The 18,354-nt window shown below is 42.4% G+C and overlaps 1 pseudogene; it reads right to left on the bottom strand.

The window, feature by feature from the left end:
* Positions 1-6,616: 6,616 nt before the first annotated feature.
* LOC148687723 (alpha-1-antichymotrypsin-like) lies at positions 6,617-12,036 on the bottom strand (annotated as a pseudogene).
* Positions 12,037-18,354: the final 6,318 nt, after the last annotated feature.

The following is an 18,354-nucleotide window of genomic DNA, read 5'->3' on the forward strand; positions in this document are numbered from 1 at the left end:
TCCTGGACACAGAATTAATCTGCGCCTCCATGGACAGCTGTGAGTCCAAGATGACTCCCAGGCTGCGCACCTGGTCCTTCAGTGGCACAGTTACCCCATTCAGGACCGGGGAGTCCTCCACACCTGCCCACCTCCTGTCCCCCACAAACAGTACTTCTGTCTCGTCAGGATTCAACTTCAATCTGTTAACCACCATCCATCCTCCAACTGCCTCCAGACACTCACAAAGGACGTTCACCGCCTTCACTGGTTCTGATTTGAAAGAGAGGTAGAGCTGGGTATCATCCTCATACTGATGAACACCAAGCCCAAATCCCCTGATGATCTCTCCCAGCGGCTGCATGTAGATGTTAAAAAGCATGGGGGAGAGGACAGAACCCTGAGGCACCCCACAAGTGAGAGCCCAGGGGTCTGAACACTCACCCCCCCACTTTCTGAACACGGGCCAGGAGGATGGAGCGGAACCACTGTATGACAGTGCCGCCAGCTCCCAACCCTTCTAGACGGTCCAGAAGGATGTTATGGTCGATCATGTCAAATGCCGCTGAGAGATCCAGCAGGACTAGGAAACAGCTCTTACCTTTGTCCCTAGCTCGCCGGAGATCATCGACCATCGCCACCAAGGCAGATTCAGTCCCACGGTGAGGCCTGAATCCCGACTGGAAGGGATCCAAATGGTCCGCTTCTTCCAGGCATGCCTGTTTTGTTCAGCAACCACCCGCTCAATCACCTTGCCCATGAATGGTAAATTTGAGACTGTATATGGATATATGTATGTATATATATATATATGTGTTGTTGTTTAGTCGTTTAGTCGTGTCCGACTCTTCGTGACCCCATGGACCATAGCACGCCAGGCACTCCTGTCTTGCACTGCCTCCCGCAGTTTGGTCAAACTCATGTTCGTAGCTTCGAGAACACTGTCCAACCATCTTGTCCTCTGTCGTCCCCTTCTCCTAGTGCCCTCAATCTTTCCCAACATCAGGGTCTTTTCCAAGGATTCTTCTCTTCTTATGAGGTGGCCAAAGTTTTGGAGCCCCAGCTTCACGATCTGTCCTTCCAGGGAGCACTCAGGGCTGATTTCCTTAAGAATGGATAGGTTTCATCTTCTAGCAGTCCATGGGACTCTCAAGAGTCTCCTCCAGCACCATAATTCAAAAGCATCAATTCTTCGGCGATCAGCCTTCTTTATGGTCCAGCTCTCACTTCCATACATCACTACTGGGAAAACCATAGCTTTAACTATACGGACCTTTGTCGGCAAGGTGATGTCTCTGCTTTTTAAGATGCTGTCTAGGTTTGTCATTGCTTTTCTCCCAAGAAGCAGGCGTCTTTTAATTTCGTGACTGCTGTCACCATCTGCAGTGATCAAGGAGCCCAAGAAAGTAAAATCTCTCACTGCCTCCATTTCTTCCCCTTCTATTTGCCAGGAGGTGATGGGACCGGTGGCCATGATCTTGGTTTTTTTGATGTTGAGCTTCAGACCATATTTTGCGCTCTCCTCTTTCACCCTCATTAAAAGGTTCTTTAATTCCTCCTCGCTTTCTGCCATCAAGGTTGTGTCATCTGCATATCTGAGGTTGTTGATATTTCTTCCGGCAATCTTAATTCCGGCTTGGGATTCATCTAGTCCAGCCTTTCGCATGATGAATTCTGCATATAAGTTAAATAAGCAGGGAGACAATATACAACCTTGTCGTACTCCTTTCCCAATTTTGAACCAATCAGTTGTTCCATATCCAGTTCTAACTGTAGCTTCTTGTCCCACATAGAGATTTCTCAGGAGACAGATGAGGTGATCAGGCACTCCCATTTCTTTAAGAACTTGCCATAGTTTGCTGTGGTCGACACAGTCAAAGGCTTTTGCATAGTCAATGAAGCAGAAGTAGACGTTTTTCTGGAACTCTCTAGCTTTCTCCATAATCCAGCGCATGTTTGCTATTTGGTCTCTGGTTCCTCTGCCCTTTCGAAATCCAGCTTGCACTTCTGGGAGTTCTCGGTCCACATACTGCCTAAGCCTGCCTTGTAGAATTTTGAGCATAACCTTGCTAGCGTGTGAAATGAGCGCAATTGTGCGGTAGTTGGAGCATTCTTTGGCACTGCCCTTCTTTGGAATTGGGATGTAGACTGATCTTCTCCAATCCTCTGGCCATTGCTGAGTTTTCCAAACTTGCTGGCATATTGGGTGTAGCACCTTAACAGCATCATCTTTTAAAATTTTAAATAGTTCAGCTGGAATATCATCACTTCCACTGGCCTTGTTATTAGCGGTGCTTTCTAAGGCCCATTTGACTTCACTCTCCAAGATGTCTGGCTCAAGGTCAGCAACCACACTACCTGGGGTGTACGAGACCTCCATATCTTTCTGGTATAATTCCTCTGTGTATTCTTGCCACCTCTTCTTGATGTCTTCTGCTTCTGTTAGGTCCTTACCACTTTTGTCCTTGATTATGGTAATCTTTGTACGAAATGTTCCTTTCATATCTCCAATTTTCTTGAACAGATCTCTGGTTTTCCCCATTCTATTGTTTTCCTCTATTTCTTTGCATTGCTCATTTAAGAAGACCCTCTTGTCTCTCCTTGCTGCTTTTTGGAAATCTGCATTCAGTTTCCTGTATCTTTCCCTATCTCCCTTGCATTTTGCTTGCCTCCTCTCCTCCGCTATTTGTAAGGCCTCGTTGGACAGCCATTTTGCTTTCTTGCATTTCCTTTTCCTTGGGATGGTTTTCGTTGCTGCCTCCTGTATAATGTTACGAGCCTCCATCCATAGTTCTTCAGGCACTCTGTCCACCAAATCTAAATCCTTAAACCTGTTCCTCACTTCCACTGTGTATTCATAAGGGATTTGATTCAGATTGTATCTTACTGGCCCAGTGGTTTTTCCTACTTTCTTCAGTTTAAGCTGGAATTTTGCTATAAGAAGCTGATGATCTGAGTTACAGTCAGCTCCAGGTCTTGTTTTTGCTGACTGTATAGAGCTTCTCCATCTTTGGCTGCAGAGAATATAATCAATCTGATTTTGATGCTGCCCATTTGGTGATATCCATGTGTAGAGACGTCTCTTGTGTTGTTGGAGGAGAGTGTTTGTGATGACCAGCTTGTTCTCTTGACAGAACTCTATTAGCCTTTGCCCTGCTTCATTTTGAACTCCAAGGCCAAACTTGCCAGTTATTCCTTTTATCTCTTGATTCCCTACTTTAGCATTCCAATCCCCTGTAATGAGAAGAACATCCTTCTTTGGTGTCATTTCTAGAAGGTGTTGTAGGTCTTCATAGAATTGGTCAATTTCACTTTCTTCAGCACCGGTGGTTGGTGCATAAACTTGGATTACTGTGATGTTAAAAGGTCTGCCTTGGATTCGTATCGAGATCATTCTGTCATTTTTGAGATTGCATCCCATTACAGCTTTTGCCACTCTTTTGTTGACTATGAGGGCCACTCCATTTCTTCTACAGGATTCTTGCCCACAGTAGTAGATATGATAGTCACCCGAACTGAATTTGCCCATTCCCTTCCATTTTAGTTCACTGATGCCCAGGATGTTGATATTTATTCTTGTCATCTCATTTTTGACCACATCCAGCTTACCTCCATCCATGGTTCTTACATTCCAGGTTCCTATGCAATATTTTTCTTTACAGCATCGGACTTTCCTTTCGCTTCCAGGCATATCCGCAACTGAGCGTCCTTTCGGCTTTGGCCCAGCCACTTCATCAGCTCTGAATCTACTTGTACTTGTCCTCCGCTCTTCCTCAGTAGCATGTTGGACGCCTTCCGACCTGAGGGGCTCATCTTCCAGCGTCATAACTTTTATATGCCTGTTGTCTTTGTCCATGGAGTTTTCTTGGCAGGGATACTGGAGTGGCTTGCCAGTTCCTTCTCCAGGTGGATCACGTTTAGTCAAAACTCTCCACTATGACCTGTCCATCTTGGGTGGCCCTGCATGGCATAGCTCATAGCTTCTCCGAGTTATTCAAGCCCCTTCGCCACGACAAGGCATTGATCCATGAAGGGGATATATATATATGTATGTTTCCCCTTTTCCATTCGCAAGGTCGTTCTAGACACAGCCAAATTTTTACATTAGAACCTTGGCTTTCTAAATAATCATTCAAGCACTTCCATTCCTTCTTGACTGTATTCATTGGCTTTAGTCTTATTATATCCGTCAATTTTGCCAGTTCCAAATATTCACATAATCTACATAACCATTCTTCTTTGGTCGGTACCTGGTTATCCTTCCAGTACTTAGCCACCAGGATTCTTGCTGCTGATGTCGCGTAGAGAAAGAATTTAGCATTTTCTTTAGGAATATCACTATTCAATATTCCCAAAAGATATGTTTCTGGTCTTTTGCTATGTGAAGTTCTTAGTAACTTTTTTATTTCTTCATGGATCATTTCCCAGTACATTCTGATCTCTGGACATGTCCACTACATATGGTAGAAGGTTCCAATCTGCTTTGTGCATCTCCAACACTTATTACTAAGCGATTTGTTCATTTAGCCAATCTCTCCGGTGTTAAATACCACCTATGGTGCATTTTCAAGTAATTTTCTCTTATTAAATAGCATGCTGTAAAATTTATATTTTTGTCCAGTTTTTCCCACTCTTTATATTCAATTACATAACCTAAGTCCTCCTCCTATCTTATTATGGACTTTCCCTTTCCCGATTTTTCTATTTGAGCATCCTGTAACAGCTTGTACATTTTGGAGAGAGACTTTTGGTTGTTCTGTAAAACCTCCTTCTCTAAGGTGGATGAATACCGGAGGCTGGGAATCGCAGATGGACAGAGTAATGCTGCTCTTATGCCCTTTCGTCTGTTAAACTAAAAGAATTCTACTATCTGATTAGATTTATTTTGCAGACAAGGGATTAAGCTTGAGAGTTAACTAAGTGATTGTTCGGTAATTCACAGTGTTCGGTAAAATGAATATTCTAAATTGTAAATCAGAAAATTTCATAAAAGTTTCATAAAAAATGAAATAGAGACACATTTTAAAATTATTTTTATTGTACATGCAGTTTGCTGTTGGTGTCATAGTCGTCCTTAAAAACAACTACTGGTTATTGTGCTTTCTTAATTTCTTAATTCATTTGCCCATTCTGTATGTGTGTAATGGCAAAAGAGAGAGGGGCTAATTTGGGGGGTTGGTAGGGATGAGCCACGATTCCTGCATTGCAGGGGATTGGGCTGGAGGACCCTTTGTGTCCCTTCCAACTCTACCATTCTATGAGTCTATGAATTATTCTGGGAGCTTTACTGGTGGGGCAACTGCTTGCACACAACCCAAATTGCATTGCCTTTGAGAATTTTGCTTTGGTTAGGCAAATGTGGCACTAAGTTCCAACACATCTGAAAGACGACTCAGGATCCAGTGTTGTGGAGAAAAGCAAAGCAAAGCAGCCAATCAAAAGATAGTCCAGACTGGAAGTTCTTTAAGACAGGCAGAACCAAGTCACTCCATTCTCCTGTGCATAAAGGTAAAGAGACCCCTGACCATTAGGTCCAGTCGCGGGTTTGGTGCTCACCTCACATGCATGCCAATCCTCAAGTGCACATACAATGACTCAATGAAAGACGGCATAAGGTGGACCAAGAGTTCCCTTCACCCAGTACTGCCTAGGTTATCTACCCCACCGTCTCTTGAGTTGCCTTTCCTGACCAGACTAAGACAATTAAATGAAATAAAATACCACTGCAGTCCAACCAATTACTCCCAATCATATGAAGTTCTGTAAAAGGCTAGTCCACAACCTCCCAAGGAAGTCCATTCCAGTATAACTTTTAATTATAATTTTAATGTATTTTTAATCTTTTGTGGGAAGCCACCTAGAGCGGGGTGCTAATAATAAATTATGATTATGATTATGATTTATTTCCAGATCAAGGGACGTGGTGGACGCTCCTTCCTTGGAGACTTTTAAAGAGAGATTGGATGGCCATCAGCCATTGATGGTTTAGCTGAGATTCCTGCATTGCAGGGGCTTGGATTAGATGACCCTTGGGCCCCCTTCCAGCTCTACAATTCTATGACCCTCCTTGTTTTTATGATTGCATGTTATTTTCAAACTATTTTTAATGTTGTGTTTCAGTGCTGCAACACACCCTGGAACCTTACAGTAATGGGTGGGTAAAATAAATAAATGAATATATAAAAAATAAACAAATACATTTTATTAATTTCAACGTGTCATCTCTGAGTGGTACTAACACTGCATACAACCCTATGCAATTGGTTACTATGGCAAAGAGGCAGAGAGTCCCCTGAGACAGCAAGAGAATGTGGAAAGCTCCAGGGGCTGATTCTCAATGCTTAGAAGTAAATTTGTCAGTAACTTAACGCTTTTAAAAGCCTGATCTCATACCATAAAATAACCAAGGAATGCTATCTACATACGTACTTTAAGGTTGTTTAAATGAATTTTCTAAATTGTAAAACAGAAAATTTCATAAAAGTTTCAAAAAAAATGAAATAGAGACACATGCAGTTTGTACATGCAGTTTGCTGTTGGTGTCATTGTCGTCCTTAAAAACAACTACTGGTTATGGCGCTTTCTTCTGTTGAACAAAGGGGGGACGTCCTCTTTCATCACTAAGATTCAGAAGCAATTGTAAGCTTCTGAATGGTCCCCCTGTTGTTCATTTTTGAACAGGATTCATTACTTTCCCCATGAAAAGCACGGGCCCATCATTTGGTGCCAATATGTTGAGAATGAATGGCCTGTTAAATTTGACTTCAACAGGATCACTAGCAGATAGGGGTATCATCTCTAAAGCGGTCACTGCAGCTGCCTCACTACCTTCTTCATGTATATCCAGGACAGCCTCATGGATAGCCTGCACAGGAAGGAAGGAAGGAAGATATATTCATTTTTTGAAACCATGACAGCCTCCAACATATCACAGATGAAAAGGGAAATACATTTATAATCCCCCTATCCTCATTCCAAGAATCAATTCTCAGCACTTCCCCCACCATCACAAACACACACAAAGAAAAAAACCACAACCACACAAGCTCACAGAAAACACACACAAGGAAAGAAACCACAAACAAAAATGCACACAAACACATATCCATTGGGTCTAAGGGTTAAATGGCTTCCAGTCAGCCGCATAGCTGCCAAGTTATCCCTTTTTTTAAGGGAAGTTCCCTTATGCTGAATAGGCTTCCTCGTGAGAAAAGGGAAAACTTGGCAGCTATGGTCAGCCACTAGTGTGTTGTGTTATGTTACGTACTTTCGTGTTGTAAGCCACCCCATGATACTCAGATGAAGGGCAGTACTTTATTAAACTAATGAATGAATGAATGAATGAATGAATGAATGAATGAATGAGCCACTGTTGTATGTTTATTGCAGTTTTTCTAAAATTGGATTTTATGTTCATATGTAGAAGTCTCATACGTATCTATTTTTATTTATTTTATAAAAAAATTATACACCACTTGATTGGAAACCTTAAAGCAGTTGACAAATAGTATATATGTATATGGGTTTGTTTTCATTCATGTATTTTCCCTATTTATTTTGAGTATTTTTGTTATATATTTTGTTTTGAGATCTTTGGATGAAAGGCAGTATACAAATCTAATTTCATAAATAACAGCTTCCGATCTTCTCTTCCCCATGAGTAGTGTGGGGGTGTTGTGTATGGCAACACAACACAGGCAAAATGATCTCATGTAGGTTTGTGGCATAGTGGCATATCTGACCTAGTTAGCTCCATGGAATAAAGGCAGGAGGTGCATTTAAAAAAGCTACCACTTCCTTTAGGCTGTCCCAGGACATCTTGCCCAGAGAATGCTCTCAAAGCGTTCCATGTCACTTCCTTTTCTGCTCACAGTTTTGCAGCAAGACAAGCCCCCTAATTATAGGCACCCTCATCACCTGGTTTGCTCTCACATGAATGCATGCATTTGCCCATACTGTATGTGTGTAATGGCAAAAGAGAGAGGGGCTAATTTGGGGGTTTGGTAGGGATGAGCCACGATTCCTGCATTGCAGGGGGTTGGGCTGGAGGACCCTTTGTGTCCCTTCCAACTCTCCCAATCTATGAGTCTATGAATTATTCTGGGTGGGAGCTTTACTGGTTGGGCAACTGCATGCACACAAACCAAAGTGCATTGGCTTTGAGAATTTTGCTTTGGTTAGGGAAATGTGGCACTAAGTTCCAACACATCTGAAAGACGACTCAGGATCCAGTGTTGTGCAGAAAAGCAAAGCAAAGCAAAGCAGCCAATCAAAAGATAGTCCAGACTGGAAGTTCTTTAAGACAGGCAGAACCAAATCACTCCATTCTCCTGTGCATAAAGGTAAAGAGACCCCTGACCATTAGGTCCAGTCGCGGACGACTCTGGGGATGCGGCACTCATCTCACTTTACTGGCCGAAGGAGCCGGCGTACAGCTTCCACGTCATGTGGCAAGCATGACTAAGCCGCTTCTGGCGAACCAGAGCAGCCCACAGTGCCACCTGCGTCCCTTTTTCCTGTGCATATTTACAGGCAATTCTTGTGGCCTTGGAACAAAGGTTTGGAAGGAATTCTTCCTCCTTGTTCTGAGAACCTTGGACATGGGATTTGAGAAGCACACAGTGGCCCTGTGGGTGTGGTGCTCACCTCACATGCATGCCAATCCTCAAGTGCACATACAATGACTCAATGAAAGACGGCATAAGGTGGTCAAGAGTTCCCTTCACCCAGTACTGCCTAGGTTATCTACCCCACTGTCTCTTGAGTTGTCTTTCCTGCCCAGACTAAGACAATTAAATGAAATAAAATACCACTGCAGTCCAACCAATTACTCCCAATCATATGAAATTCTGTAAAAGGCTAGTCCACAACCTCCCAAGGAAGTCCATTCCAGTATAATTTTTAATTATAATTTTAATGTATTTTTAATACATTCCAGTATACATTAAGTCCATTCCAGTATACAGTGGAACCTCGGTTTATGAACACCTCGGTTTATGAATTTTCGGTTTATGAACGCCACGGACCCATCTGGAACAGATTAATTCATTTTCCATTACTTTCAATGGGAAAGATCGCTTCAGTTTATGAACGCTTCAGTTTATGAACAGACTTCCGGAACCAATTACACCCATGCTTCAGTTTATGAAAGCTTCAGTTTATGTACTCCGCAGACCCATCTGGAACGGATTAATCCACTTTCCATTACTTTCAATGGGAAAGTTGGCTTCAGTTTATGACCCTTCAGTTTAAGTACCCCGCGGACCATCTCAAACGGATTAATCCACTTTCCATTACTTTCAATGGGAAATTTCGCTTCAGTTTATGAACACTTCAGTTTATGAACAGACTTCCGGAACCAATTGTGTTCATAAACCGAGGTACCACTGTAATTTTTAATTATGATTTTAATGTATTTTTAATCTTTTGTGGGAAGCCACCTATATGGGCGGGGTTGCAAATAAATTATTATCATTATCATTATTTTTATTTTTATTTATTATTTCCAGATCAAGGGACGTGGTGGACTTTCCTTCCTTGGAGACTTTTAAAGAGAGATTGGATGGCCATCAGTCATTGATGGTTTAGCTGAGATTCCTGCATTGCAGGGGGTTGGATTAGATGACCCTTGGGCCCCCTTCCACTTCTACAATTCTATGACCCTCCTTGTTTTTATGATTGCATGTAGTTTTCAAACTATTTTTAATGTTGTGTTTCAGTGTTGTAACACACCCTGGAACCTTACAGTGATTGGTGGGTAAAATAAATAAATGAATATATAAATAAATAAACAAATAAAGGTAAAGGTGAAGGGGCCCCTGACCATCAGGTCCAGTCGTGTCCGACTCTGGGGTTGCGGCGCTCATCTCGCTCTATAGGCCGGTGGAGCCGGCGTTTGTCCGCAGACAGCTTCCGGGTCATGTGGCCAGCATGACAAAGCTGCTTCTGGTGAATCAGATCAGCTCACGGAAACGCCTTTAACTTCCCGCCGGAGCGGTCCCTATTTATCTACTTGCACTTTTTTTTATGTGCTTTTGAACTGCAAGGTGGGCAGGAGCTGGGACCAAACAACGGAGGCTCTCCCCGTTGCACGGATTCGAACCGCAGACCTTCTGATCAGCAAGCCCTAGACTCCGTGGTTTAACCCAAAACGTGTCAGCTCTGAGTGGGACTAACACTGCATACAACCCTATGGAGTGTGGAAAGGTCCAGGGGCCGATTCTCAATGCTTAGAAGTAAATTTGTCAGTTGCTTAACGCTTTTAAAAGCCTGTTCTCATACCATAAAATACCCAAGGCATGATATCTACACACGTACTTTGTTAATCTTCAGGCCGCTACTTCCAGTAATTCCAGATAGATCAGCATTGCTGCTAAACACATCAGTGATGCCCAGCCCAGAAAGCACATTGTTGAGATCATAGGATGCAGACATCGAGAATTTTGGAAGGAACAGATGAATTTGTCTCCTAAACGAGAATCAGAACATTAAATAATCAGCAATGAAGAGTTTTATAACACTCAGCAATTTACTGCATTTGCAGGGTCAGATCTTCATACACTTAAAGAGAGGCATTTTACAGTTTTAAAACAGATGCCATCATTCCATACTCTAATAAATACTAACTACTACAGAGGCATTTAGAAACAGCAGAGAAAAGCCTTACCCCTCTGTTAAAGATTTTCTCCATTTGGACAAAGTTTCCTCCCCCATAGCATCCTCCACTTCCTTCAGTTTGTCTTTATCAGGCAGAATTAACCAGGCAACAGCACCTCCTTTGTGGGGAAGTTCAACTACCCAGCAGGACAGAGCTTCATCGTGGAAATATCTGTAACGCTTAGTGTTTTCCATCATGTCAACTTTCACAGTTTTTCCTTCATCAATAAAAAAATCTTCTTTATGGGTTAATTGAGGGTCAAAGGGATATTTCCAGTCATCTAGGGAAAAAAGGAGTGTCAACTGCCTGCTGGAAAATTACGGTAACCTTCCGCCATGTGTATGAAAGCAGTATGTTGAATCAGGAAAGTGCAGACAAAGGAGAAAGATTGCCAAGGGTAAGTCAACATGCTGTTGATGTTTCAGAAGATAGCAAGGGAGAGAAGAAATGGGGATAGTGGGGTCCCACCGGCCAAAACGTGGACTGTGTCAAGTGGAACTGCTTCCTGTGTGGTTTATAAGCATCCAGGGACAGGGATCTTGATGTTGCTGGACTTCACCACCATCAGTATCAGCCAGCATAGCCAATCGTCACGGATGGTGGGAGATGCAGCCCAAGAACATCTGGAAGCCTTCAGGTAACTACTTCAGCCTCAACCCCGTTTTTCTCTAATTCTGCATTAAATGCTACATCTTTTAGAACTTTCAACTAAATTGTTGGTTCCACTGCAGAAACACTTTTGTTTTGAAGGTATAAGTTATTCCTGCCAGTTTTAGCTGATTGAACAATACAAAGTATTAAATATTTGTAACTTATCTTTCTTTAACATACCTTTGAATTAGATATAGTTCACAAGGACCATGATGTCTGCTGGATCTAAGTCTTGAACTGCTTTAGTAATTTTCCCATGGGTTTTCTTGTTCACATAATCATTTATCTGCTTTTCAGCCACAGAGGATTGTTGAAAGTTAAAGCTCTCTGCTTTGTACAAACTTTGTACAAACTTTTGACACCCTTTGAAGAATTTGGTGTGACTTTTTTATCCACAAGGCATTTCCTATGTCCATCTTAGCTCCAGGACTCTTCAACCTCTGAATGAGCTGTTTAAATTCTTTATGGATCTTGCTTGTGTCAATTGAAGTCAATCCAAGCCCTTTGTAAATTTGATTTTGGGTGTTGGATTTAGCACCCATGCCAATCATTGAAAATGCCATGGAGATACTCAGAGGAGAGAAGAAGATATTTTTGCCACTCTGGAGTGAAGCTACTTGTCTGGAGAATTTAAATGCAAAGTCAGCACTGCTGGAAGCTAGCTTTTCTTGAAGTGGATCTTTATCTCCATGGCCATTGTGGACTTGAAGGACAATCAGTAAAAAGGAGAACTGGATGGTGGGTTTCATTGCACTTTGAGATTTCCTAAACACACACACACACACACACACACACACACACACACACACAGACACACAAAACAACAACAACAACAACAACAACAACAACAACAACAACAACAACAACAACAACAGAATATATTTGCACTCTTCTATGGAAACCTACTCAAAAGAATTATTTTTGTTCTAGAGTAAAATTTATTTGGAATGTGCCATTCACATCTGTTGACTGTGTCCTAGTTTTACACAACACTAGCTCTTTTCCATTGGCTTCCTACTCTAGGAATTTATCTCCTGAGTTGTACGTTCTGCCAGGATTTGGATCCCAGCAGACATGGGGACCTTACTGTGCCCTTATTGGTCAGAATTACTTTGATCAAATGATTCAATAAATGGGTATTACTTACTGTCCCTTCACACATCTGCATAACTTGCTTTGACTGCCTGGGGCTTCCTCTCCCTAATCATCCTTGCCAGTGATGCTGCCCAACATCCTCAGCAGGATTGCCTTGCATTCTCCCCTCCACAGCACTATTGAAAGGTGTCTTAGTTTGGGGAGTGTCCTGAGCTGCTTCACCCACTCAGGCAGAGGGTATACAGCCTCACCAGGGCCTGGTGCTCCTAGAACAGCAGCCTTTTAGAGTCAGCTACTTCTGAAAGGGGTCAGGTGGCCTGATGTTAACCTGTATGTCTCCCCATTCACACTCACTGTCCCTTATGGATGGTGAATTATCAACCAACATTTCTCAGATCGTTTGTATACATACCTGGGTTTTCCCCAAAAGGTCCTGCTTTTTACTTTGACACTTGTTCCTTTGGGCTGAGATGTCCGCTCTTCCCTCTTGCTTGTAGAGTAAGCTCTCTTCTCCCTAGGTTACATTCTATTCATGGCCCTCGCTTGCTTCTACCTGCTGCTGCTGCAGCCAACTGGGTAAGGACACATAACTGGTTTCTATCCGATGCTGCACCAGCTGATAAGATCACGACTTCATGGTTTGAAAAACAAGAATATGTGGTCATTCAGCAACTCAACTGCATCCACTTCCAGTGAGCTGTGGTTAAACAGTGGGATTTAGGAAATCCTAGCCCCCAGAGTATGGGGAGTTTTGCCAGTGAAGTTCAAAGTGAATTGTCATTGAGTAGGGATTAAAGGGAGGATGTGCTTCATTTCATCACTTTGCAGAATGGAAAAAACGTGAACTAAAGTGTGATTTCACTCCATTGTGTAAAACCAATTGTAAAGTAGCTTGATTTCTAAAGCTTCCATGCGGAAACTCATGGTGCCTTAAGTTGGAAAAACATGGTGTGGAGGTGCTATGGTGATATTTGAGGGTTCCATAGCTTTTCTTTCTCTATTATGAGACTCCTGAGAAATGGAAGAGGGGGGAATTTGAGGAAGAGGAATACGGATCCCCTCCTGCCATTAACTATGGCCATTCTCTGTCCAAAAGTGATGACAACCGCCACCCTACATGAAAATAAAACAAAGTGAATTGATTTGAGCAGAACATTCTACTTTCAGGTTCTCTCAGTGACTGGCAGCAATAATGTTTTGTTTTTCTCTTTCCTGTGCTACTTACTGGAGGATAAAAGCACCACTCTGAGCCAGCATTTGTCAAGACGTGGCTTTAACCAAACTGAAATCAGTAAGCAGGAAGTACATTAAGATTCCCATCATTTCCTCCTGAAACCCAGGAGAGCCTTATTCACAGATGAACAAGCTCTTCTAAGAAATTCATGAATTCTGCCAAATGCTTTTAAATATCAAGCCGACATTTCCCTTGGTAACATTTAGAATTGTGCAGAAGCTGAGGGTCACATGAAGAACTACATCAAGAGGAAAACAGATGTAAACTGATGTGTACTAGGGTCTCAATCTACATATATATATATGATGGAAGTTCTTATATGAAACATATGTTTTAATTTACTATGTAGAACATGACACTTGAGGTTGAATGCAACACATACCTGTAGCACCAAGAGTACACATAGTCCCTGAGGAATGGAAATGGGAGCTGTTTGAGTACAATAAAAAAAGGAGAAAAACAGACATATTAAATTTCCAATGCCCCTTCTTGCTTCTTCCACAGCTCTGCCATTTTTTTTACTTAATAGAGAAACAGTATTATTGCACTAGAACAAACTACCACAGCAGCATGACTCACTGCCAAAATTGCACACAGTGCCACCTATAGTTGAAGTAGCAGTATAACAGCTAATACTACATTACATCTCCTCCCTCCAGTTACTTGCAGGCTGCGCTATATAAATTCTGCATTAGATTCCACCTAAACATTAGGAAGAACTTCCTGACAGTAAGAGCTGTTCGGCAGTGGAATTTGCTACCAAGGAGTGTGGTGGAGTCTCCTTCTTTGGAGGTCTTTAAGCAGAGGCTTGACAGGCATATGTCAAGAATGCTTTGATGGTGTTTCCTGCTTGGCAGGGGATTGGAATGGATGGCCCTTGTGGTCTCTTCCAACTCTATGATTCTATGATTCTATGTGTCTCCTGCTGGTGTTGGACGACAACTTCCATAATTTCTGACCACTGGTCCTGCTAGCTAGAAATGATAGGAGATGTAGTCCAACAACAGCTGGGGAACTAAGTATGGGAAACCCTGGTCTAAGGGTTCACATGGAATCTCTTCTTCTATTTGTGTAGTCTTTGGCATTAACTGTAGATATCCATGATTTCTAATGAATTCTCAATTGGTCTTGATGGCATAGGAACTGAGTGACAAGTGCTTCTTCACATTGGTTGGAGTCTTCCATCTTTTTTCATTGTCCATTTTAGCCAAAGCATGCTATCCTGGTTTGAAGTCAGATAGTCCACTAGCAGAATAGTGATTATTGTAAAAGTATATGTAGGATTCTTTAGTCTTTGTGTCCTACTCTGCAACTTTCCTTATATTAGGCCATGTTGATGTGAATTTAATTTCAAGCCAGAAGCAGTTGTCCTAAGTTGTGTGCTCATCAAGAATTGTGCAGGAGTATAGCCTGTAGTCTCTAGTTTAGGATAATGTGGATATTGTGGGCTGGAAGCAATGTGGAAGTAATTTCTTCAAAGTCATACTCTGGAACTGCTCAAAATCTGCAGCTATAAACTGAGAAGCATTTTCTGTCACAAGCTGTTTAGGAATCCCAAAGCATGCATGGAATCTGCCTTTTCCACAGCAGCCACACAATAGGTTGACATCTTCATGAAGCAATCCACTACGACCTCAAAGTTTTGTTCCTGGTATTTGAGCCCTCATGGTGAAACATTTAAAGCCCAGGCCCTTGATGGATCTCACGGGATCCCTATGAAAGGTGGAACCCCATGAGAACCTACTGGGAGGAGTGAACTCTGCCTCCACCCCTGTTATCCAGGCTCCACATCTCCAGGGAATGTTAGCCCATGTACATGTAATGCCTGAGTTTTGTAATATGAGCTGTATAGTATTATGGGCTCAACTGTTTCAATGCTCACTTGACAAAAGCAGACATGTTGATTCTAAGAAAAGATTCTGAGTGTCTCCCTTCCAGTAAGGGAGATGGTGAAGTGTTAAAACAGGCACAGTGTAGTCTCTACAGTATGCAGAAATTTCAAGAGTATAAAGGCGAACAGCTAGAATAAAGTTTTTGTTACAGTTTCCAGCTGCTGGCCAGGATGTTTTATGTCAGTACTCCGGCCAGTATTTTGAATGTCATTACAGTCAAACCTTGGTTGTCAAATGTAATCCGTTCTGGAAGCCTATTGAGCTTCCGAAACGTTCGACAACCGACGTGTGGCTTCTGATTGGTTGCAAGAGCGTCCTTCATTAAAGCGGAAGCCACGTCAGACATTCGGCTTCTGAAAAACGTTCGAAAACCAGAGCATTTACTTCCGAATTTTCGGTGTTTGGGAGCCGAAATGTTCCAAAACAGAGCCATTCGGGAACCGAGGTTTGACTGTACATGTTTGCTGTGGCAACTGGGGCTCCCCTCTTCATCTAAAAGCATTTATTTTTAACATGTTTACATTTGCATAGGACAGCAGCCCCCAAACTAAGGCACGGGGCCCGGATGCGGCCCAATCGCCTTCTAAATCCGGCCCATGGACAGTCACAGCATGTTTTTACATGAATAGAATGTGTCCTTTTATTTATAATAATAATAATAATAATAATAATAATAATAATAATAATAATAATAATAATAATTTATTATTCATACCCCGCCCATCTGGCCGGGTTCCCCCAGCCACTCTGGGCGGCTTCCAAAAAAACAGAAATTCTAAAATACAGAAATCCATCAGACATTAAAAGCTTCCCTAAACAGGGCTGCCTTGAGATGCCTTCTCTAAAAGGTGCCTTCTTTAAAATGCATCTCTGGGTTATTTGTTGGGCATAGGAATTCGTTCATTTTTTTCCTTCAAAATATAGTCCTGCCCCCTACAAGGTCTGAGGGACAGTGGACCGACCCCCTGCTGAAAAAGTTTGCTGACCCCTGGCGTAGGATTTAGCACTCTACTAAGTTCTTTTTCAGGGCAGGAAACATGTTACACATTTGAAACGAGGCACATGAAATCAACATACTTACAATAACCAGTGTTTTACAATCAACTTTATTTTACATTTAATTTGCAGTCAGTGGCATAGTCATCCTTACAATCAACTGCTAGTTTTGATATTGGGCTGATTCCAATGCATTTGTAGAACAAAGGGGGGGGCTCTTTTGTCACTAAGAAAGCTGACAATTGGAAGCCTCAGAATGGTCCCCTTATGTTCATGGATGAGCTGGGTTTACTATTCTCTTCATGAAAAGTATGGGCCCATCATCTGATGCCCTTAAGACAAAAGGGTATGGCTTGTTAAAGACCAGAGGAATGGGAGAGGGGCCAGGAGCAGCTGCAACCCCAGAGCTCATAACGACAGCAGCTGCTGCCTCGGTGTCACTTTCATTTATACCGAGAAGAGCCTTGTGAGAAGCCTGCACAGGAGGGAAAATAGGTATTTTACTGGAAACCATCACAGCCTCCAACAAATCACAGATGAAAAGGGAGACACACGCCCTCTCCTCATTCAAAGGATGGTCTCCCAGTACTTCCCCAATCACTGTTCTTCCCCATGGGTACGGGATGTGTGTGTGTTGGATATAGGAATAAAATGCAGAGCTAAAATGACCTTATGTAAGTTTGCGGAGGAGAGACATGAATCCCCTTCGGGGCTCTCTCAGTGGGCGAGGGCACACGACCAGTAAAAGAATAAAGAAATGTATAATATTTCAATATAATAAACACTATTTTACAAAATAATATTAATAATAGACTTCTATCACTCTCCCAACACTTCCTTTCACATTTCATATTTTATCTGTATTTGAGTATTATTTTCATCTTAATAATAATAATAATAATTTTATTATTTATATCCCGCCCATCTGGCTGGGTTCCCCCAGCCACTCTGGGCGGCTTCCAACAAAATACTAAAATACAGAAATCCATCAAACATTAAAAGGTTCCCTAAATTGGGCTGCCTTGAGATGCCTTCTAAAGGTCTGGTAATTGTTGTTCTCTTTGACCTCTGGTGGGAGGGCATTCTACAGGGTGGGTGCCACTACCGAGAAGGTCCTCTGCCTGGTTCCCTGTAACTTGACTTCTCGTAGCAAGGGAACCGCTCGAAAGCCCTCGGTGCTGGATCTCAGTGTCCGGGCTGAACGGTGGGGGTGAAGACGCTCTTTCAGGTATCCAGGACCGAGGCCGTGGCACTTCGAATTGTGCTCGGAAACGTCCTGGGAGCCAGTGTAGATCTCTCAGGACCGGTGTTATGTGGTCCCGACGGCCACTCCCAGTCACCAGCCCCTTTTCTTTTCAATGTATTCATTAGCGACATGAGGGCACCTTTAGCTGAATCCCAAATAACCACTCACGCCCCCTGCCTTGCAAACTACCGATGCCCACTATTGCTTTACGCAGACGATGCAGTAAGCCTCTCTTTCTCGAGAATCGGCCTTAGGAGGGCACTCAAAATTTTTGTTTCATATTGTAAATCCAATTTTCTCACCATAAATCAATCTAAATCCAAAGTTCTAATTTTTTCAAAAAGTCAAAAATCATATAAGTGGGAACTAGATGGGAAACCTATTGAACAGGTTTTTAAATTTCAATACCTAGGAGTCTATCTCCAACATAATATGGGTTGGAAAGCACACACTGCATATACCCTAAATAAGGCCAAAGCCCTTTCTTTTGCGCTTTTGTGCATTTTCTTTTCTGATGGGGCTCTTCACGTTCCATCCACCTTGAAGGTATTTAACAACAAAGTGATCGCGACAATGACCTATGCCGCCCCACTATGGGGGGCTG

The sequence above is a fragment of the Zootoca vivipara genome, chromosome 1 (assembly GCF_965207765.1).
Source record: "Zootoca vivipara chromosome 1, rZooViv2.hap1.1, whole genome shotgun sequence".
NCBI lineage: Eukaryota > Metazoa > Chordata > Lepidosauria > Squamata > Lacertidae > Zootoca > Zootoca vivipara.